General features: G+C 46.6%; 1 protein-coding gene and 1 long non-coding RNA gene across 4 annotated transcripts in view; one reads left to right on the top strand and one right to left on the bottom strand.

The window, feature by feature from the left end:
* Positions 1-2262, bottom strand: part of UBAP1 (ubiquitin associated protein 1) — a 34361-nt gene extending 32099 nt beyond the window's left edge. Inside the window, exon 1 of the mRNA XM_056546724.1 lies at positions 2134-2262. The gene's annotated coding sequence lies outside the window, so the exon portion shown is untranslated. The remainder of the gene's footprint in view (positions 1-2133) is intronic.
* A 7-nt stretch (positions 2263-2269) lies between these two features.
* LOC130295704 (uncharacterized) overlaps positions 2270-22843 on the top strand; it is a 28567-nt gene continuing 7993 nt past the window's right edge. Inside the window, exons 1-2 of one of the 3 annotated variants that reach the window (XR_008848964.1) lie at positions 2270-2368; positions 6809-6879. This is a non-coding gene — a long non-coding RNA (uncharacterized LOC130295704). Of the gene's footprint in view, positions 2369-6808; positions 6912-22843 lie in introns of all 3 variants that reach the window. The other 2 variants (XR_008848961.1, XR_008848965.1) reach the window with 2 other exon arrangements.

Below are 22843 nucleotides of genomic sequence, written 5' to 3'. Positions count from 1 at the left end.
CATATAGGAATCGGCTGCCAGCTTAGAGCCCAGTGGTAGCACGGTGAGTCCACTATCACCCTGCGCTACAGAGCCGGGATCCACTATCACCCTGTGCTACAGAGCCGGGATCCACTATCACCCTGTGCTACAGAGCCGGGACCCACTATCACCCTGTGCTACAGAGACGGGACCCACTATCACCCTGTGCTACAGAGCCGGGATCCACTATCACCCTGTGCTACAGAGCCGGGACCCACTATCACCCTGCGCTACAGAGCCGGGACCCACTATCACCCTGCGCTACAGAGCCGGGATCCACTATCACACTGCGCTACAGAGCCGGGACCCACTATCACCCTGTGCTACAGAGCCGGGACCCACTATCACCCTGCGCTACAGAGCCGGGACCCACTATCACCCTGCGCTACAGAGCCGGGACCCACTATCACCCTGCGCTACAGAGCCGGGATCCACTATCACCCTGTGCTACAGAGCCGGGACCCACTATCACCCTGCGCTACAGAGCCGGGACCCACTATCACCCTGTGCTACAGAGCCGGGACCCACTATCACCCTGTGCTACAGAGCCGGGACCCACTATCACCCTGTGCTACAGAGCCGGGACCCACTATCACCCTGTGCTACAGAGCCGGGATCCACTATCACCCTGTGCTACAGAGCTGGGATCCACTATCACCCTGTCACACAGAGCCGGGATCCACTATCACCCTGTCACACAGAGCCGGGATCCACTATCACCCTGTCACACAGAGCCGGGATCAACTATCACCGTCACACAGAGCCGGGATCAACTATCACCCTGTCACACAGAGCCGGGATCCACTATCACCCTGTCACACAGAGCCGGGATCCACTATCACCCTGTCACACAGAGCCGGGATCCACTATCACCCTGTGCTACAGAGCCGGGGATCCACTATCAACATGTCACACAGAGCCGGGATCTACTAACGCCATGTGCTACAGTCCAGGATCCACTATTGCCATGTGCTACAGAGCCGGGATCTACTATCGCCATGTCACACAGAGCCGGGATCCACTATCACCCTGTCACACAGAGCCGGGATCTACTATCACCCTGTCACACAGAGCCGGGATCCACTATCACCCTGTCACACAGAGCCGGGATCTACTATCACCCTGTCACTCAGAGCCGGGATCCACTATCACTCTGTCACTCAGAGCCGGGATCCACTATCACCCTGTCACACAGAGCCGGGATCCACTATCACCCTGTCACACAGAGCCGGGATCTACTATCACCCTGTCACACAGAGCCGGGATCCACTATCACCCTGTCACACAGAGCCGGGATCCACTATCACCCTGTCACACAGAGCCGGGATCCACTATCACCCTGTCACACAGAGCCGGGATCTACTATCACCCTGTCACACAGAGCCGGGATCTACTATCACCCTGTCACACAGAGCCGGGATCTACTATCACCCTGTCACTCAGAGCTGGGATCCACTATCACCCTGTCACACAGAGCCGGGATCCACTATCACCCTGTCACACAGAGCCGGGATCCACTATCACCCTGTCACACAGAGCCGGGATCCACTATCACCCTGTCACACAGAGCCGGGATCCACTATCACCCTGTCACACAGAGCCGGGATCTACTATCACCCTGTCACACAGAGCCGGGATCTACTATCACCCTGTCACACAGAGCCGGGATCTACTATCACCCTGTCACACAGAGCCGGGATCTACTATCACCCTGTCACACAGAGCCGGGATCTACTATCACCCTGTCACACAGAGCCGGGATCTACTATCACCCTGTCACACAGAGCCGGGATCTACTATCACCCTGTCACACAGAGCCGGGATCCACTATCACCCTGTCACACAGAGCCGGGATCCACTATCACCCTGTCACACAGAGCCGGGATCCACTATCACCCTGTCACACAGAGCCGGGATCCAGTCACCAGATGACGGGGAGGACTGGCAGCGGACAGGCGGGGCTCGGGTGTAGGATACCGGGAGCCGGTGCTGTACTTGGAGCCTTCCCTTTTACCACCTATAGCTGCAGCCTCTTCCGGCATTGTGAGCGGAACAATCCGGGGGACAGGATCCGGCGCGGCGGGCTGAGGGGAAGTCCCGGGCCGTACTCACCCGCTGAGCTGCCTCCGCTACTCGGTATAAATCCGCCACTTTACCACACACCCAGCACCTCGGCCCCGGCCTCAGTGCGCGACGCCATCTTGGAACACTTCCTCCTTCCTGCAAAAGGTGGCGTATGACGTAATGACGCAAGACACGTGATGTGTGCCGTGATGCGCTAATTGTCATGTGACATTCTGTATTACCTCACAGGCTGGTCATGACGCAGTGAAACGTATCGTATGAGGTGACAGTCTGGGGATTAGTGATAATTCATCAAAGAATTCCTCATAATATGTCAATTATTCTTGAGCGTTCGCTCAGTACTGTTCCTCTGTTATTCCTCCTGGTAATGTGTGAATACACGGGCTGCTCCCATGTCCCTCCGTGCACAGTATGACACTGCCCAATCTATTCCAGGAGAAATAACTAAGACCCTGCTCCGTATGTAGTTTCCCCCTGTAGGTAGTTTTCCCATTGTATGTAGGCAGAGCTCAAGTCCTGCAGGAACGTATGGGAACGGAGTTCCTGCACCTTTTACACAGCAGGAACACTGTTTCCATTAGCAGGAGTCCTGCAGGACCAGCCTCTGAGTGGAAATCTTGAGTGAGTTCCCACATTTTTTTTCCCCAGGACTTGACCCATGTACGTAGGACCCCTGTAGGTAGTTTGCCCCCTGTATGTAGGACCCCTGTAGGTAGTTTGCCCCATGTATGTAGGACCCCTGTAGGTAGTTTGCCCCCTGTATGTAGGACCCCTGTAGGTAGTTTGCCCCCTGTATGTAGGACCCCTGTAGGTAGTTTGCCCCCTGTATGTAGGACCACTGTAGGTAGTTTGCCCCATGTATGTAGGATCCTCCTGTACATAGTTTGCCCCTGTATGTAGGACCCCTGTAGGTAGTTTGCCCCCTGTATGTAGGACCCCTGTAGGTAGTTTGCCCCCTGTACGTAGGACCCCTGTAGGTAGTTTGCCCCCTGTATGTAGGACCCCTGTAGGTAGTTTGCCCCCTGTATGTAGGACCACTGTAGGTAGTTTGCCCCATGTATGTAGGACCCCTGTAGGTAGTTTGCCCCCCTGTATGTAGGACCCCTGTAGGTAGTTTGCCCCCTGTATGTAGGACCCCTGTAGGTAGTTTGCCCCCTGTATGTAGGACCCCCTGTAGGTAGTTTGCCCCCTGTATGTAGGACCCCTGTAGGTAGTTTGCCCCCTGTATGTAGGACCCCTGTAGGTAGTTTGCCCCCTGTATGTAGGACCCCTGTAGGTAGTTTGCCCCCTGTATGTAGGACCCCTGTAGGTAGTTTGCCCCATGTATGTAGGACCCCATGTAGGTAGTTTGCCCCCTGTATGTAGGACCACTGTAGGTAGTTTGCCCCATGTATGTAGGATCCTCCTGTACATAGTTTGCCCCATGTATGTAGGACCCCTGTAGGTAGTTTGCCCCCTGTATGTAGGACCCCTGTAGGTAGTTTGCCCCCTGTATGTAGGACCCCTGTAGGTAGTTTGCCCCCTGTATGTAGGACCCCTGTAGGTAGTTTGCCCCATGTATGTAGGACCCCTGTAGGTAGTTTGCCCCCTGTATGTAGGACCCCTGTAGGTAGTTTGCCCCCTGTATGTAGGACCCCTGTAGGTAGTTTGCCCCCTGTATGTAGGACCCCTGTAGGTAGTTTGCCCCCTTTATGTAGGACCCCTGTAGGTAGTTTGCCCCATGTATGTAGGACCCCTGTAGGTAGTTTGCCCCCTGTATGTAGGACCCCTGTAGGTAGTTTGCCCCCTGTATGTAGGACCCCTGTAGGTAGTTTGCCCCATGTATGTAGGACCCCTGTAGGTAGTTTGCCCCCTGTATGTAGGACCCCCTGTAGGTAGTTTGCCCCCTGTATGTAGGACCCCTGTAGGTAGTTTGCCCCCTGTATGTAGGACCCCTGTAGGTAGTTTGCCCCCTGTATGTAGGACCCCTGTAGGTAGTTTGCCCCCTGTATGTAGGACCCCTGTAGGTAGTTTGCCCCATGTATGTAGGACCCCATGTAGGTAGTTTGCCCCCTGTATGTAGGACCACTGTAGGTAGTTTGCCCCATGTATGTAGGATCCTCCTGTACATAGTTTGCCCCTGTATGTAGGACCCCTGTAGGTAGTTTGCCCCCTGTATGTAGGACCCCTGTAGGTAGTTTGCCCCCTGTATGTAGGACCCCTGTAGGTAGTTTGCCCCCTGTATGTAGGACCCCTGTAGGTAGTTTGCCCCATGTATGTAGGACCCCTGTAGGTAGTTTGCCCCCTGTATGTAGGACCCCTGTAGGTAGTTTGCCCCCTGTATGTAGGACCCCTGTAGGTAGTTTGCCCCCTGTATGTAGGACCCCTGTAGGTAGTTTGCCCCCTGTATGTAGGACCCCTGTAGGTAGTTTGCCCCCTGTATGTAGGACCACTGTAGGTAGTTTGCCCCATGTATGTAGGATCCTCCTGTACATAGTTTGCCCCTGTATGTAGGACCCCTGTAGGTAGTTTGCCCCCTGTATGTAGGACCCCTGTAGGTAGTTTGCCCCATGTATGTAGGACCCCTGTAGGTAGTTTGCCCCCTGTATGTAGGACCCCTGTAGGTAGTTTGCCCCCTGTATGTAGGACCCCTGTAGGTAGTTTGCCCCCTGTATGTAGGACCACTGTAGGTAGTTTGCCCCATGTATGTAGGATCCTCCTGTACATAGTTTGCCCCTGTATGTAGGACCCCTGTAGGTAGTTTGCCCCCTGTATGTAGGACCCCTGTAGGTAGTTTGCCCCATGTATGTAGGACCCCATGTAGGTAGTTTGCCCCCTGTATGTAGGACCACTGTAGGTAGTTTGCCCCATGTATGTAGGATCCTCCTGTACATAGTTTGCCCCTGTATGTAGGACCCCTGTAGGTAGTTTGCCCCCTGTATGTAGGACCCCTGTAGGTAGTTTGCCCCCTGTATGTAGGACCCCTGTAGGTAGTTTGCCCCCTGTATGTAGGACCCCTGTAGGTAGTTTGCCCCATGTATGTAGGACCCCTGTAGGTAGTTTGCCCCCTGTATGTAGGACCCCTGTAGGTAGTTTGCCCCCTGTATGTAGGACCCCTGTAGGTAGTTTGCCCCCTGTATGTAGGACCCCTGTAGGTAGTTTGCCCCCTGTATGTAGGACCCCTGTAGGTAGTTTGCCCCCTGTATGTAGGACCCCTGTAGGTAGTTTGCCCCATGTATGTAGGACCCCTGTAGGTAGTTTGCCCCCTGTATGTAGGACCCCTGTAGGTAGTTTGCCCCCTGTATGTAGGACCCCTGTAGGTAGTTTGCCCCCTGTATGTAGGACCCCTGTAGGTAGTTTGCCCCCTGTATGTAGGACCCCTGTAGGTAGTTTGCCCCCTGTATGTAGGACCACTGTAGGTAGTTTGCCCCATGTATGTAGGATCCTCCTGTACATAGTTTGCCCCTGTATGTAGGACCCCTGTAGGTAGTTTGCCCCCTGTATGTAGGACCCCTGTAGGTAGTTTGCCCCCTGTATGTAGGACCCCTGTAGGTAGTTTGCCCCATGTATGTAGGACCCCATGTAGGTAGTTTGCCCCCTGTATGTAGGACCCCTGTAGGTAGTTTGCCCCATGTATGTAGGACCCCTGTAGGTAGTTTGCCCCCTGTATGTAGGACCCCTGTAGGTAGTTTGCCCCCTGTATGTAGGACCCCTGTAGGTAGTTTGCCCCCTGTATGTAGGACCCCTGTAGGTAGTTTGCCCCCTGTATGTAGGACCCCTGTAGGTAGTTTGCCCCCTGTATGTAGGACCACTGTAGGTAGTTTGCCCCATGTATGTAGGATCCTCCTGTACATAGTTTGCCCCTGTATGTAGGACCCCTGTAGGTAGTTTGCCCCCTGTATGTAGGACCCCTGTAGGTAGTTTGCCCCATGTATGTAGGACCCCTGTAGGTAGTTTGCCCCCTGTATGTAGGACCCCTGTAGGTAGTTTGCCCCCTGTATGTAGGACCCCTGTAGGTAGTTTGCCCCCTGTATGTAGGACCACTGTAGGTAGTTTGCCCCATGTATGTAGGATCCTCCTGTACATAGTTTGCCCCTGTATGTAGGACCCCTGTAGGTAGTTTGCCCCCTGTATGTAGGACCCCTGTAGGTAGTTTGCCCCCTGTATGTAGGACCCCTGTAGGTAGTTTGCCCCTGTATGTAGGACCCTTGTAGGTAGTTTGCCCCATGTATGTAGGACCCCTGTAGGTAGTTTGCCCCATGTATGTAGGACCCCTGTAGGTAGTTTGCCCCCTGTATGTAGGACCCCTGTAGGTAGTTTGCCCCCTGTATGTAGGACCCCTGTAGGTAGTTTGCCCCCTGTATGTAGGACCCCTGTACATAGTTTGCCCCTGTATGTAGGACCCCCTGTACATAGTTTGCCCCTGTATGTAGGACCCCCTGTAGATAGTTTGCCTCCTGTATGGTGGACCCCCCTGTTAGCAGTTTTCCTCCTGTATGTAGGACCCCCAGGTTAGCAGTCTGCCCCTATGTACGTAGGACCCCCTCCACTTGCCCTCTGTATGAAGGACCCTCCTGTAGGTAGCCCCCCCCCCCCCAATACTTAGTACCCTGCTGTAGTTAGTTTGCCCCCTGTAGGCTGGACTCTACTTGTGTGGTTTTCCCCCTGTAAGTTTGTTTGCCCCTGTAGGTAAATTGCCCCTCTTTATGTTGTACCCCTGTAGGTAGGACCAAGGACACTTACTGAAATACTGCATGCCTAAACTGTGTACAGATTTGGACCGATGCCTTTTGGGTCGGTTTGTTGACCTTTTCATAAAATTACAGGTAAATACTATGTAGGGTGGGTTCACACTATGATTTCACTCTACGGCTGCCAGATCCGGTTGGGGGGAGGGAAAACTGGACACTCCCGTATCCCAGCCGGACCGGCCCGTATCTAATTCAATTCAATGAGCCGACCGGATTCAAACGGGGACTCCGGTCGGCACATTTTTTGCCCCATATCAGGTTTTCTGACCAGAGTTTCAGGTCCCGTCAGAAAAACGGATACATAGCAAAAATGAGCCGACCGGGGTCACCGTTGGAATCCAGTCAGCTCAGTGAAATGGGATACGGGAGCGCCCGGTTTTCGCCAACCCCCCCACCCCCAATCGCGTCCGGCATCCATGGAATGAAATCGTAGTGTGAACCCAGCCTTACTGTCATTTCATAGTCCTCCAGTGGATACTACAGAGAGCTTATTAATTCATACACTTACTGGTGGCAGAAAGGTGTTTATTAGCAAAATGTTTTCAACCTATGATGCCAAGGACAGATACAAAAGATACAGTCTGTATAGAAATGACCGTACAAGTTAAAAAATACAAAAATGGGAGGAGTTTGTTTATACGTAAAATACTGTCTTAGGCCCATTCTGCACCAGGACACACAGCGGGTGAAATAAGTATTGAACCATTTTTCTCACTAAACATACACTGCTCAAAAAACTAAAGGGAACACTTACACAACACAATGTAACTCCAAGTCAATGACACTTCTGTGAAATCACACTGTCCACTCAGGAACCAACACTGATTGACAATCAATTTCACATGCTGTTGTGCAAATGGAACAGACAACAGGTAGAAATTATAGGCAATTAGCAAGACACCCCCAATAAAGGAGTGGTTATGCAGGTGGTGACCACAGACCACTTCTCAGGTCCTAGGCTTCATGGATGATGTTTTGGTCACTTTTGAATGCTGGCGGTGCTTTCACTCTAGTGGTAGCATGAGACGGAGTCTACAACCCACACAAGTGGCTCAGGTACTGCAGCTCATCCAGGATGGCACATCAATGTGAGCTGGGGCAAGAAGGTTTGCTGTGTCTGTCACCGTAGTGTCCAGAGCATGGAGGCGCTACCAGGAGACAGGCAGGTATATCAGAAGATGTTGAGGAGGCCGTAGGAGGGCGACAACCCAGCAGCAGGACCGCTACCTCCACCTTTGTGCAAGGAGGATCACTGCCAGAGCCCTGCAAAATGACCTCCAGCAGGACACAAATGTGTATGTGTCCACTCAAACGGTCAGAAACAGACTCCTTGAGGGTGGTATGAGGGCCCAACGTCCACAGGTGGGGGTTGTGCTTACAGCCCATTACTGTGCAGGACGTTTGGCATTTGACAGAGAACACCAAGATTGGCAAATTCGCCACTGGCGTCCTGTATTCTTCACAGATGAAAGCAGGTTCACACTGCATAGCCCTCCATATGCTTGCAAGAGGTAGCCCTAGATGAGGTCCTCAGACCCCTTGTGAGACCATATGCTGGTGCGGTTGGCCCTGGGTTCCTCCTAATGCAAGACAATGCTAGACCTCATGTGGCTGGAGTGTGTCAGCAGTTCCTGCAAGAGGAAGACATTGATGCTATGGACTGGCCCGCCCGTTCCCCAGACCTGAATCCGTCTCGCTCCATCCACCAACGCCACGTAGCACCACATACTGTCCGCCACCTCATCCGGAGCATGTCCAGGCATTGTAGGGAGGTCACACGGGCACGTGGAGGCCACACACACTACTGAGCCTTACATCAAAGTTGGATCAGCCTGTAGTGGGGTTTTCCACTTTGATTTTGAGGGTGACTCCATATCCAGACCTCCATGGGTTGATACATTTAATTTCCATTGATAGTTTTTGTGTGATTTTGTTGTCAGCGCATTCAACTATGTAAAGACGAAAGTATTTCATACAATTAGTTCCTTCATTCAGATGTAGGATGTGTTATCTTAGTGTTCCTTTTATTTTTTTGAGCAGTGTATATTTCCAGGTGCTATTGATATGAAATTTTCACTGGTAATTACCAAACCAAGTAATCCATACAAAGAAACAAAAAAAATAAGATCAGAAATTATGTGTGTAAGAATGTGAAATGACACAGGGAAAAAGTATTAGACATGCTTCCTGATATTTTATACTTTGTAAAAAAAAAAAAAGTTGGTAAGTGCAGCTTCAAGTAGGGATGTCCCGATACCGATACTGGTATCGGGGCCGATACTAGCTATTTGCTCTCGTATAATGTCCCCGATACCATGCTCGATACCTGCTGCCGCTCTGCCTCCCTGTTCTTCCGTCCTCCGGGCCGCATCATGTCATCCTATGAGGGAGCATGTGACACTCACATCACTCCGCCTCCTCCCCTGCGCCCGGCGTAACGATATGGAGGAAGCAGCGTGACGTATATGTCACATGCTCCTCCATAGGACGACATGATACGGACCGGAGGACGGGAGAATGGGACAGTGGAGGGGCAGCACCCGACAGAGGAGGTGAGCTGCCTGCAAGGAGGGGGGCTTCTACTAGTGTCTACTGGGGGGGCCCTGCTGCTGTCTAAAGGTGGGCCCCTGCTGCTGTCTAAAGGTGGGGCCCTACTGCTGTCTAAATGGGGGGGCCCTGCTGCTGTCTAAAGGGGGGGCCCTGCTGCTGTTAAAAGGTGGGGCCCTGCTGTCTAAAGGGGGGCCCTGCTGCTGCCTAAAGGGGGGCCCCTGCTTCTGTCTAAAGGGGGGGCCCTGCTGCTGTCTAAAGGTGGGCCCCTGCTGCTGTCTAAAGGTGGGGCCCTACTTCTGTCTAAACGGGGGGCCCTGCTGCTGTCTAAAGGTGGGGCCCTGCTGTCTAAAGGGGGGCCCTGCTGCTGCCTAAAGGGGGGCCCCTGCTTCTGTCTAAAGGGGGGCCCTGCTGCTGTCTAAAGGGGGGGCCCTTCTGCTTTCTTAAGGGGGGGCCCTGCTGCTGTGTAAAGGGGGGCGGGGCTGCTGCTGTTTAAATGGGGGCCCATTGTCTAAAGGGGGGCTGTGGTCTACAGGGGGGCTGCTACTTATGTCTACAGGGGGGCTGCTGTCTACAAGGGGGCTGCTGCTAATGTCTGCAAGGGGATACTACCTACTATTAAAGACAATCTTACAGCAGTCACCTGCACTAACTTGAATTTATAGGTAGATAGGTCAGGTGACCCGGTTTCTACCGCTGTTCACCATGTGGTCATCAGTCTCACCGCCAATGCAAATTCCCTGTTCTGTCCAATGGAGAAGGGAGAAATCTTGGCTCATACTACAGCAGCCGCCTCCATTGTACACAACAAGGACCCACATATCATACGGTAAGCAGCGCCAGAAGCCGGGTCACCCTGGGGTCAGATTCCCTTTAAAATATAAGTACTCGTACTTAGTATCGGCGAGTACTAGAATTAAAGTATTGGTACTCGTACTCGGTCTTCAAAAAATGGTATCGGGACATCCCTAGCTTCAAGACACCTCCTGTAAGGAGCAACTAGTCACACGCGTTGTTCTTGGGGGGGATTTTGGCCCATTCTTCCACACAAACAGACTTCAAATCTTGAACGTTCTGTGGGCCTCTTCTACAAATCCTGATCTTTAGTTCTTTCCGTAGATTTTCAATGGGATATAAGTCAGATGATCTGCTGGGCCATTATAGCAGCTTTATTTTCTTTCTTTGAAACCATTTGAGAGTTTTCTGTGTGTTTGGGTTCATTGCTCTGCAGAAATGTCTGCCCTCTTTTCATCTTTATCATCCTGGCTTCCATACTACTCAATAGGTCAGACAAAATATCCGAAGTAGAGGAAGGGGATCACCTTGGTAATATTGACCACAACATAATAATATTTTAATTTATCCTATTATAAGATGTCAACTAGTGGGGCTATCAAAAAGTTAAACTTAAAGGGGTACTCCGGCACTAAGACATTTTATCCCCTATCCCCGCCGCTGGGGACCCCCGTGATCTTTGACGCAGCACCCCATTACCATCAGCCCCGGGAGCATGTTCGCTCCGGGTCTGATGACTGCCGATCACGGGGCCGGAGTATTGTGACATCACGGCTCCGCCCCCGTGTGATGTATACCAGGCAGGATATAGCATACTAACAAACAGTTCAAGAACCAGGATAAAGATTAATGTCAGAAATGAAAATGGGAACAAGACTAGATTTAAGGATAAGTTTACAGCTGACAAAACCAGGAGATGCAGGGGATGAACAGGTTAACTGAATGTCAGAACACTAAACCGGTCAGAAAATCAAGAGCACAGTTCGCACTGGACTCTGAACAAGAAACACACTAGACACCACACTCCAAACATGGCGGGAAATCAATACTAAAGCCTAGGAGGGAACAAAAATCCTAAATACAAACCAACACGGGTACAGACACAAGACTAGCTCACTCCTAGATAGATGGATTAGCACAAGGCTCAGAACAGGATTCTATTCTAGGAGATCCAGGGTCAAACAATGTCAATACAGGACTTACAAACACACATTGTGAATACGGACTAGGAAACACAAAGCAGAACAAACAATACAAGAATACTAAAACCCGAGAAAGGTACTAAAACAAGGCAAGCTAAAATCTATGTATCAAACAGGACAGATAACCATGGTTAAAACTCAGGATACATGTGCACAGACAAACATAGTGAACATAATGCAAACATGTTTAGAGTAACAGGTGTAATTACCAGCCCAGAGCAGCACCTCAAGAGGCCTTATATAGACTTCCAGAGCTGAAGGCTGGAAGCATTAACTCTTTCCAGACCAGGGAGAATAAACAGAAACTGTTCAGACATAAACACAATGTCTGAACAGGACCCCAAGCAGAAAAATGCAAAATACAGATAAATGGATGCTGTAAATTCTTACAGTAAATTTCACCTGTTTCACCCATCAAGAAGTGTGGCACTGCTTTAGTATCATTAAATCAAACAAATCACTGTGCCCAAAGGGCAACCATCCCAAGGTTTTGCAGGAATTAAGTACTGTGCTAGATGTACCCTTATATTTGAAAACTTCTATATTGACAGGGAGTGTTCCACAAGATTGGTGCTTAGGTACCAATGTGATACCAATATTCAAAAGGGGATCTTGGAAACTAAAAGCCTGTAAGTTTAACATCTTTTCTGAGAGATGCTCTTCTGGAATATTTTAATGGAAAAAACCCTTCTGAAACAGCACCAACATGGGATTGGGATTTTTGGTCACATCACATTCCTGAAAAATTATATTAAAAGAGATCAAAAAGTCCCATCAAAACAAGAATGGTACAGAAAAAATCTACAGATCATGGCACAAAAATTAGCTCTCATACAGCCTTGTATACAGAAAAATAAAAAAGTTATAGGGGTCAGTATAAGGCAAGTTTAACCCCTTAAGGACATAGCGTTTTTCCATTTTTGCACTTTCGTTTTTTCCTCCTTACCGTTTAAAAATCATAACCCTTAAAATTTTCACCTAAAAATCCATATGATGGCTTATTTTTTGCGCCACCAATTCTACTTTGTAAGGACATCAGTCATTTTACCAAAAAATGTAGGGCGAAACGGGAAAAAAAATCATTGTGTGAAAAAATTGAAGAAAAAACGCCATTTTGTAACTTTTGGGGGCTTTTTGGTAAAAATAACACCTTATCTTTATTCTGTAGGTCCATATGATTAAAATGATATCCAACTTATATAGGTTTGATTTTGTCGTACTTCTGAAAAAAAATCGTAACTACATGCAGGAAAATTTATGTTTAAATTGTCCTCTTCTGACCCCTATAACTTTTTTATTTTTCCTTGTACAGGGCGGTATGAGGGCTAAGTTTTTTGCACCATGATCTGAAGTTTTTTTCGGTACCATTTTTGTTTTGATCGGACTTTCTGATAGATTTTTATTCATTTTTTTATGGTATAAAAAGTGACCAAAAATACGCTATTTTGGACTTTGGAATTTTTTTTACGCGTACGCGGTTTTATTGACAATATATTTTTATAGTTCGGACACTTACGCATTCGGCGATACCACATATGTTTATTTTTCTTTGCACAGTTTTTTGTTTTGTTTTTATGGGAATGTTATAGCCCCCATAGGGGATTATAACATGCAGTACATTGATTCAATACACTGATCAATGCATTGCATTGATCACTGTTATCGGCGGTTGATTTCTCAAGCCTGGATTTCAGGCTTGGAGCAATCAATCGCCGATCAAACGCACAGGAGGCAGGTAAGGGACCCTCCTGATGCGTCCTAGCTGATCGGGACATCGCGATTTTACCACAATGGTCCCGATCACTTTCACTTTAGACGCGGCGATCAATTTTAAGAGTTAATGTCGGACATCTGCCTGAACGGCGATGTCCGGCATTAGCCACGGGTCCTGGCTGCTGATAGTAGCTAGGACCATGCGGGTATGATGCCAACTCAGCTCCTGAGCTCGCTTCATAACCCTCCTGTGCTGCAGCACCGTTTAGAAACAGCGTTTTACAAATACTTATTTTGTTAAAAATGTTGGTCTGGGTTCATACAGTGTAATTTTTTTTGCTCATATTTTACTTTATATGCGGAAATTCAGCAAAATAAAGGGTGCAGTTTTTTGTGGGAAAATTGGCAAGTAAATTAAAATATTTGTCAAATTTTGCACAGTTTTACCATAAACTACACTGTGTAAAAAACAAAAAAAAACAAAAGTTGCTAAATTGTGGGTTCCTTTCCAATTTCTCCCCAACATAGTAATATTTTCATTTTACTGTACACAGGTGGGAAGGAAAGAGGTGTTAATCCTCTTCCTCCTTAACATCCAGACTGTCCTTGATAAAATAGTTCCTCAGGAGGCTACAGACTAGTCCTGGACAAACATCTCCGAGTTTATAACCAAGTGTTTCCTGGCAAAGAACAAAGGGGAAGATTTATCAAAACTTGTGCAGAGGAAAAACTGACCAGTTGTTCATAGCTACCAATCAGATTGCTTCTTTCATTTTTCAGAGGCCCACAGAAGGGATCTGCTTGGTTGCTATGGGCAAGTGGTCAGATTTTCCTCTGCACAGGTTTTGATAAATCTCCCCCAAAGTGTCCTTATAACAGTTCATAAGGCACCAGGCCTCCTGGATAACCCCAACAGTACGATCTCCAGGAAATAGTCTGTAAAGCACCGAACTGAGTCTATATTGTAGGGCATTTAGCAGGGCCCAAGCAAACGGCGTTGACAAAAGAGGTGCAAAGTTCCTGTTGTCTGAGCTGAAAACACACCCTGGCCATTAAATGGGTTATCCACCATTATGAAACATAAATGAGCTTCTTCCATTCAAAAGACCTGTGATTTTCAATCAGGGGGCCTACAGCTGTTGCATTAGTTGCAGATTGATCTCTCTCCCACCAAGCTATCCCTCCACGCATTGAAGCGGACAGGTTCCCTGTCATCAGCTGACTAGTGAGGTCAGGTCTCGGCCGCATTGCAACCTGGGAAAACTCTGAGATAACAGTAATAAATATTGGGGTGAAAATCACATAAGAATTGTAAGAAAACCGTCACACACAGGTACAAACACTATATTATGAACTACACTAACTTTACAGCCCCTGTAGCATAGTCAAATAAGAAAATTCCTGGAATACTCCTTTAAGTGTGCATGCCCTCATCATTGGAAGTAAGGCAAGCACTATATAATGCTGTATTTTCATATGGCAACAAGAAAAAGAAAAAACAGTTCACTAGAAGAAAGCCAAAAAATAAAAACATGGATTATTGGACTACCGATACTGATTCCAGTTCAATGGAAGATTTAAGTCCCAGAGAAGACTACAGGGAATCTACATTAAGAGAAGGGTCAAAAAACAGAGGAGTCCCGTCAATGCATTCGGCGGGACAGAGGTAAAAAACCCAAGAGACAAGTCAACTGGAACAAGAAAAAACTTTTTTTTTATATCAACTGGCTCCAGAAAGTTAAACAGATTTGTAAATTACTTCTATTAAAAAATCTTAATCCTTTCAATAATTATCAGCTTCTGAAGTTGAGTTGTTGAGTAGAAGAGGTTTGCTATGGGGATTTGCTTCTAAACTGGGCGGTTCCCGAGAAACGTGTCATCAGAGAGCACTTAGACAGAAAAGAACAACTCAACTTCAGAAGCTCATTAGTACTGAATGGATGAAGATTTTTTTAATAGAAGTAATTTACAAATCTGTTTAACTTTCTGGAGCCAGTTGATTTATAAAAAAGTTTTTTCCTGGATAACCCCTTTAAATCCTACTACAGAAATTAATTACATAAACGTTACTTTGGACAAAGATTGTGTACAACTGCTATCCTAAGGCTTACATTTCTGTGTACCAACAAAATTTTATCCAGTATCTTTTCAAATAGACCTGTTCAAAGGAATTAGAAAAATAAACTTATATAAGTTCTTTGAAACTAATAAAAAAAATTACAGCAACTAAAACTACTAAGGAAAGGGAAATACCTGCCATTATTGGACGGCTATCGCTATCGTTTTTTTTTGCACCAACAACTTTTTCTCACACTGAAAGAGAGTGTATCCTGGACCTGATACATGACAGCAATGAGAACACTGATGAAAATCAGGAAGAGCGGGTTCTACATGTTGCAGATTTCACAGGAGGTAACCAGTCAGCATTCACATCACAAATTTAGCCAGGTAGCAGCCTTGAAATTTTCTCTTCTCAAGTCACCAAAGATGTAAAATCATTTATCTATCCATCAGCCTCCAGTAATCTGTCAGATAAGGAACTAAGAGCCATAAATGGTAGCACTACCGTAATTATGTTATCGTGAAAAAAGGCGATAAAGGGGGCAGTGTGGTTGTGATGTCTAGAGAATACTACATTGCAGAAGCACACAGACAACTAAAAAACAAAGATGGGTATTTACCCTTTACATCCAATCCTACCACAAAAATGTTATCCAAACTCAGGACTACATAAGAGTGTAGAGCAGGATCTGTTAAGTAAAAAAGAGCTGTAAACTTCGTAAACAAACCGCAGTGGTATTTGCTGCCTAAAGTCCACAAAAGCTTGGACTCCCCTCCATGGAGACCTATAGTGGCAGGTATAGGGGTTACTATTGAATATCTTTCAAAATACCTAGATTGGCTTCTCAAGCCATTTCTTTGTAGCATACCCTTGCATCTGAAGGACACAGACAGCTTCCTCCAACTGCTGGATCATTTTCAATGGGAAGAGACATACAGTTTGGCCACACTTGATATGGAGAGTCTCTACTACTAACAGCAGGAAAAAGTAAAGAATATGTGCATTTTGTAACTGAAGGCCTGGAGATAGTGTTAGGGAACAATTGTTTTGTTTTTAATAACGAATGGTGCTTCCAAAGGTCCAGGACAGTGATGGACTTTTGCAAATTTACACCTTGCTGCACTCGCACAAAAGATCATCTATAACAAAAAAAATCAGTTTGTTAAACATCTGAAACTATATACAAGATTTGTTGACGATGTTTTCATCACGTTGGAGGGAGACAAGCAGCAATTCAACTCTTTTCTCAAGCACTTAAAAGGGTACTCCGCTGTTCAGAGTTTGAAACAAACTGTTCCGAACGCTGGAGCCGACATCGGGAGCTTGTGACATCATAGCCCCGCCCCCTCATGAAATCACGCCCCACCCCCTCAATGCAAGTCTATGGGAGGGGGAGTGATGGCTGTCACGCCCCATCCCATAGACTTCCATTGAGGGGCGTGGCTATGATGTCACAAGCTCAGTTTGTTCCAAACGCTGAGCAGCGGAGTGCCCCTATAAATAATAAAAATATCAGCAAATTCATTAAAAACACAATCGAATTCCTTAATGTGTAAACCACAATTCTGGTAACACACTAGTAACCACAGGTTTTCGTAAAAGAAACAGCCATCAATTCCTATTTACATTGTACCAGCTACCATCCACAACATACAAAAAACTTATTACCATACAGTCAATTTCTCTGGATCAGGACAATCAACAGTACTGAAGAAAAATTTGAGACACAGGCCAAAGAGCTTTAGGATAGATTTTTACAAAGAGGCTATCCTTACGATCTACTAGTGACTGCTTTGGACAAACTGAGTTAAACACGTGTGTGTGGCTATAGAGGTGCTAACAGCACGCCAACATTAAACAGTATTTTTTTCGTGAGTAAAAAATAGCAAAAACTCACATTAATCGAGAAGATTCTTCCGGCTTTATTTTCCTTATTTCATATTGCACATGGACAGTCTCGCAGGACTTGATAAGTTACATATAGCAGCAACGATTAGCAGCGATATCTGTGCTTTCACCAGTCATGGCACAATGTTTCAGGGGCGGACCCCCTTATTTATTTATTTTTTTTTTTGCTTTGGACAAACCATGAAAAATCCCTAGCAAAGATTTGATCTTCAAAAGGCATTAAAAAAAGGGAAAAAGAAAAATCCTTTGTCCGATACCATAAAGAAAGCTTTGCACAAGAACTGGCATATCACAGAAAGAGATCCCATCTTATAGAATATAGCCAGAAAAAAAACATTGGTCACTTTCAGATGGCAGTGACAGTCTAAAAAAATATGTTGGTCTCATCTATTTTTAGCACTAAAGATCCTTCTGAAAATTGGCTCTCACCGAACGAACTGAAAGGGAACTTTAAGGTGTCGGACGTGTTCACACTGCACACAATTGCGCAGAGGTGCGTTTATCAGGTTCGGACGAACAGAGATAGCTATACAGGAGTGTATATGCTCCTGCTCAGAATGAGTGGTGTACGCCATCCTCTGTCTCTGTGAAAGGTACTATATAGGTTCCACTAAAAGATGTCTCTTCTCTCAATTCCAGGAGCACAAATGCTTTCTGACTGGTATAGTGTCTGCAAGACCTATTGAACATATGAAGCCATGTCATAATAGTGATGTGAACTCACTTACCATTTGTGGCATTGAAAGAATTACTATAGGCGGTACACCTAGAGAACGGGTCTTCAGACAGCGTGAAGCTGAGTGGATCACGCACGCTGATGCGCTTGGGATTCTTGGTCTCAACGGCCGGAACGAAAAAAATTTATTTTTATGATTATATTTCACTTTATTGACTTGGACTCAACCCCACCCTGATGCATTGCATCTTGTTTTATATTTCATATATTTTATGATCTTGAGTTGCATTCCCGTTCCTACAGGTGTGCTATTCACTGAAGACACATCATCACATGTCTCCCAATGATGACAAGGTAATGATAGACAAAAAGCTAAAGCACTCACCACTATAGTATCCAAAATGTCTTTATTTTCTTTGGTGCATAATCACAAGTGCAGTGGGGAGGTGATGGTGTGCGGCCAGGGGAGCTGCAATCAGCGCGACAGCTGTTTCAAGCGATCTCATGCTCTTTCTCAAGCTTCTGCAGAATCTTGAGAAAGAGAAGTATTTATATGCTGATGCTTTTTTACTAACTGTTGGTGTATCCTGGAATTATGATCAAAAACTTGTCTCCGTTTAACCTGAGAGTTTAGACCGGCCACATTCCATGTAAGGCTGGGTTCATTCATCCATGCATTTCAATGAGCCGACCGGAGTCAAACGCTGACTCTGGTCGGCTCATGTTTTGCCCCGTATACGGTTTTCCCACCGGACCTAAAACCGTGGTCTACCATGGTTTTAGGTTTGGTTAGAGAACCGTATACGGGGCAAAAATGAGCTGACCGAAGTACGGGAGCGCCCGATTTTCACTCCCCCCAGCCGTATACGGTCCCGTTTTGCTTAAAACGTAGTGTGAACCCAGCCTAAGAAGTTGAGGAAACGTTTAACATTCCTAACCCAGGACCAGGGCGCAGAAAAACTGAAAATGACAACAAAGTGACCATAGATCATGAAGCTATTGTTGGGGAGGAGGCCCTAGAAGAGTGACCAATGGAGGCACTAGATGCAAGGCATGGGGTCTCAGTGACAGAGATGTAGCTTCACATGAGTCTCATCTTGCCTAAGGAGCTGTAGAGCAGGTAGAACACTCCTTGGGGGCAAAAGAAGTTTCAATATGACAGAAGAAAGTCTCAGTACGGGCTGGGTCCACCGACCACTTGGAAATGCCACTAGTTTTACTCCGCGCCGGATATAAAGCATCAGTGCTTCCCGTCGATAGCTAAACAGGAAACTCAGGAAGCAAGGTAATGTAAGCAGAGGTTCATTAGCTCACTGGAGAAAGAACCAGAGAGTGCAGTCCACTGTATAACTAGTACAGAGAAGCAGGGCCAGGTAGCATGGAATTGCGGCATGTAGAGAAATAACCTGTAGCACGAGCTACCAGATGACAGAAGTATATCTTAGAAATGGCCCCTAGATGGCAGTCCAGGATCAGCAATGAGAAGAACACATTAGGTGAGATTCTGCCAACTATAGCCTGTTGTCAGACCAGTGCTGAGTAGAATTAGCTACCTAACAGGAAAAAAGGGCAGCCAGTGCAGCAAAGTGGCCAGGAAAATGTTGCAATACACTTATAATGATACGTGTAACCACCAGAGACAGGGAAGGTGGCAAGAGAGTCTGGAGGAGACCAGAAGTCTGGGGGTGCAGAAGGGCCTTGCATCCAGATGTGCAGTGCTGGAATCCTACTGTATTATATATCCCAGGCAGAGCTGAGGTAAAGCACGCCTTACCTGGATGCCTGGAAAGTCCACCCCCCCCCCCCCCCCATAAAATTGTCCTACTCTGACCTCGCAAGCTACACCCTCTAAAATGTTCTCTATTCTGACCTCTTTATATTTTTTTATTTCGTTTCTAGGGCTGTTTGAGTGTTCATATTTTTTACTGTAATCAATAGTTTTGCAGCCTAAAAACAACAAAGAAGAACCAAATATATGTGGAGTAAAAGAAGTCTGAACTGAGTTGGGAAACTTGTGCGCTTTCCTCTGAAGCTGTCCATCCATCAGTTTCTACCGAACTTGACAACTTTGCATCCGTAGCGGCACAGCATTCTGAGTGCTTGCTATTTCTTGTTATTTCAAGTTGCAAGCAGACAAATGTTGATGGGAACTCACCTGCTTTTTTTTAAACAATGCTTTGTGAAAGCCGTATGTGGTTCTAGACTCAGACCTTCCCCAAGGCTAGCTGAACTGTAGTGCTCATAAGGATTAAAAATAACTTAAATAGCAATTAATCATCATAAACACACATAAAATGTACTGCGACGCAGCGCAGGCTAGGAGGAAGCACACAATAACTTAATACAATAACCATTCATAGCATGACAGTACAAGATACAGCACAGGTTTCCTACATAATGCATCATAACACACGCTACACTAACATTCCTGCACACATTATGAAACAAATTCAAACAATAAAGCATGACAGACAGTGATAGAGGTTGGGAGAGAAAGGAGTAGTAAGGTGAAATCTCAGGCCTGAAGCTTTATTGAGAGACAAAGCAAATGAGGGAGAGGGGGAAGGAGAGGGATGTTAATCCTCTTCTTCCTCAACACTCAGAGTGTCCACGATAGAATAGTTTGTAAGCAGGCTTCCCACCCTTGCGTGGCTCCTAGTACATGACTGTCCATTTTACTCTACCCAATTTGGAGCCCCAAATGAAGTGCACGGTCCTGCTAATCGCTCGTAGTACAGTGAAATAAAGGGACCAGGCTTGTCCAATGTATTAGAGCACAGGAAAGGTCTTATTACACAGCACAGCAGTATTTTCCTCCATGGTAAGTTGTCTAAGGCTCCACAGTCCAATCTTAAAGTGTCCTTTGGCCAGACAATCTTTCCAAGACTTTAGGGCGACTCCATTCTTCCCAAAACAGAATCCCAAAATCTTGATAAAGTCCGGTTCAATGAAGAAGAGTAATGGGTCGCTGGGGGCCAGAGCCCACTCTCCTTAAAAATCATGACCCCTGACTTTCCGCAGTTGACTTTTGTTCCTGAAACCTGGGCAAATTTTTTTGTCTGGACGAAGGCCATCACCGAACGCTGTTCAGCACAGAAATTGGTTATGTCGTACATGTACTGCAAACACTTGGTCACTTGACGGTCTGGTCCCGGTACGGTGATCCTTCTGACCTCTGGATTTTGCTGAAAAAACTCTGCGAGGAGTTCTATAACACAAACAAAAAGATGAGGTGAAACTGGGGAGCCTTGTCTGACTCCAGAGAGGAGTAAAAAAGGGGTCAGTTTTCCAGCCGTTCACGAACACCGTGCTGAAGATATCAAGATACATTAGGTTAAAAAAGACCAGAACATTTCACCCAGCCAGAACCTCCACACAGCATCCTGCCTATGAACACGTTCAAAACACAATCAAATGCATTTCTTGATCAAGACTGACCAGGGATGTGGACACACGTTGGTCCTTGATGTAATTCCTTGGGTCCTTAATGAGGGCGAGGCTGTCTGTCCCTCTGGCCACAAATGGCGCAGGCTTAATGTGGGTGAAGGATCTGTCTGCTGAGGACCTTTAGTCAGTCTGCTAGCACCTTAGCAAGGATCTTGTAGTCTGTGTTCAGGAGAAAGATGAAATACCAGTTGTTTTTTTAAATCCTCTCTCTTCTGTCTTTTCAGGCCATTCTTGGTCTCCTCCAGCACACCTCTGATGTACCATCCGCAAGAAACGCAGCTGCATTAACCCCTTAAGGACTCTGGGTTTTCCGTTTTTGCACTTTCGTTTTTTCCTCCTCATCTTCTAAAAGTCATAACGCTTTCAGTTTTCTACCAACAGACCTATATGAGGGCTTGTTTTATGCTCTACCAATTTTTCTTCGTAATGACATCAGTCATTTCACCACAAAATCTACGGCAAATAAATTATAAAAAATTATTTGTGGGACAATTTTTTTTTAAAAAAAAGCCCTTTTGTCATTTTTAGCGGCTTCCGTTTCTACGCAGTGCACTTTTTGATAAAAATTACATCTATTTATTCTGTAGGTCCATACGGTTACAAGGATACCCACTAATGTAGTTTTTATCTGTACCATTTTTGTTTTGATGGGACTCTGATCGCTTTTTATAAATTTTTTTAGGGTATACAAAGTTGCCAAAAATATGCAATTTTGGACTTTGAATTTTTTTTAATTTTTTTTTATTTATCTCCTGGCCAAAGCTTTTGGAGCTTAAAGGGGTATTCCGGGTAAAAACATTTTATCCCCTATACAAAGGATAGGGGATAAGAAGTCTGATCGCGGGGAGTTCCCCGCTGAGACCCCCCCCCCCCCCCCAAGATCTCCTTGCAGTACCTGCATTCTAGGCGGGAGCTGCGTCTCCAGTTTAGTAAACCTCCGGGTTTCTGGGACTGGGGACGTGATTTCATGCCACGCCCCCTCCATTCATGTCTATGCCCCCTCCCATAGACATGAATGGAGGGGGCGGGGCGTGACGTCAAATCCCCAGTCCCGGAAACCTGGAGGTTTCCGAAACTGGTGATGCAGCTCCCGCATAGAATGTGGGTGCTGCTGGGAGATCGCGGGAGGTCCCAGCGGCGCCCCCCCGCGATCAGACATCTTATCCCCTATCCTTTGGATAGGGGATAAAATGTTTTTGCCCGGAATACCCCTTTAACGCCGGAACACGTGCTTCCTGTGTTTGAAGTATTCTTTGCATCAATAAAAAATATAAGATTTAGCTGAAACCTGTCGAGTGCTGGGATCTTTCTACATTACTACTCTAATCCTCGAACACCATTGATTTACTACAGTGCCAACCCCCTTTTGAACTTTTACAGAAAAAACTTATGGCTCCTACACTGGAACACCATTATGGGAACTTACTGAGCATGCAGATTTACTGAGCATACCTGTATGGCAACATTCTGCAATTCTATAGCTCCTATTACTACTGATTTCCTTGCTTGCCATCCATTAGAAGCTTCAGCTATCTCTGAAGAGAATACTCAACATCATTGAGCTGTCCACAACTCCGTACCATTCCGTACTTGTTTCTACCTAAGAGCCAAAAAAGGAAAAAAGAGGAACCAGAAGTGGCAAAACAAGGAAAGGAAA

The sequence above is a fragment of the Hyla sarda genome, chromosome 1 (genome assembly GCF_029499605.1).
Source record: "Hyla sarda isolate aHylSar1 chromosome 1, aHylSar1.hap1, whole genome shotgun sequence".
Lineage (NCBI taxonomy): Eukaryota > Metazoa > Chordata > Amphibia > Anura > Hylidae > Hyla > Hyla sarda.
This window is presented reverse-complemented; position numbering and strand designations above follow the sequence as displayed.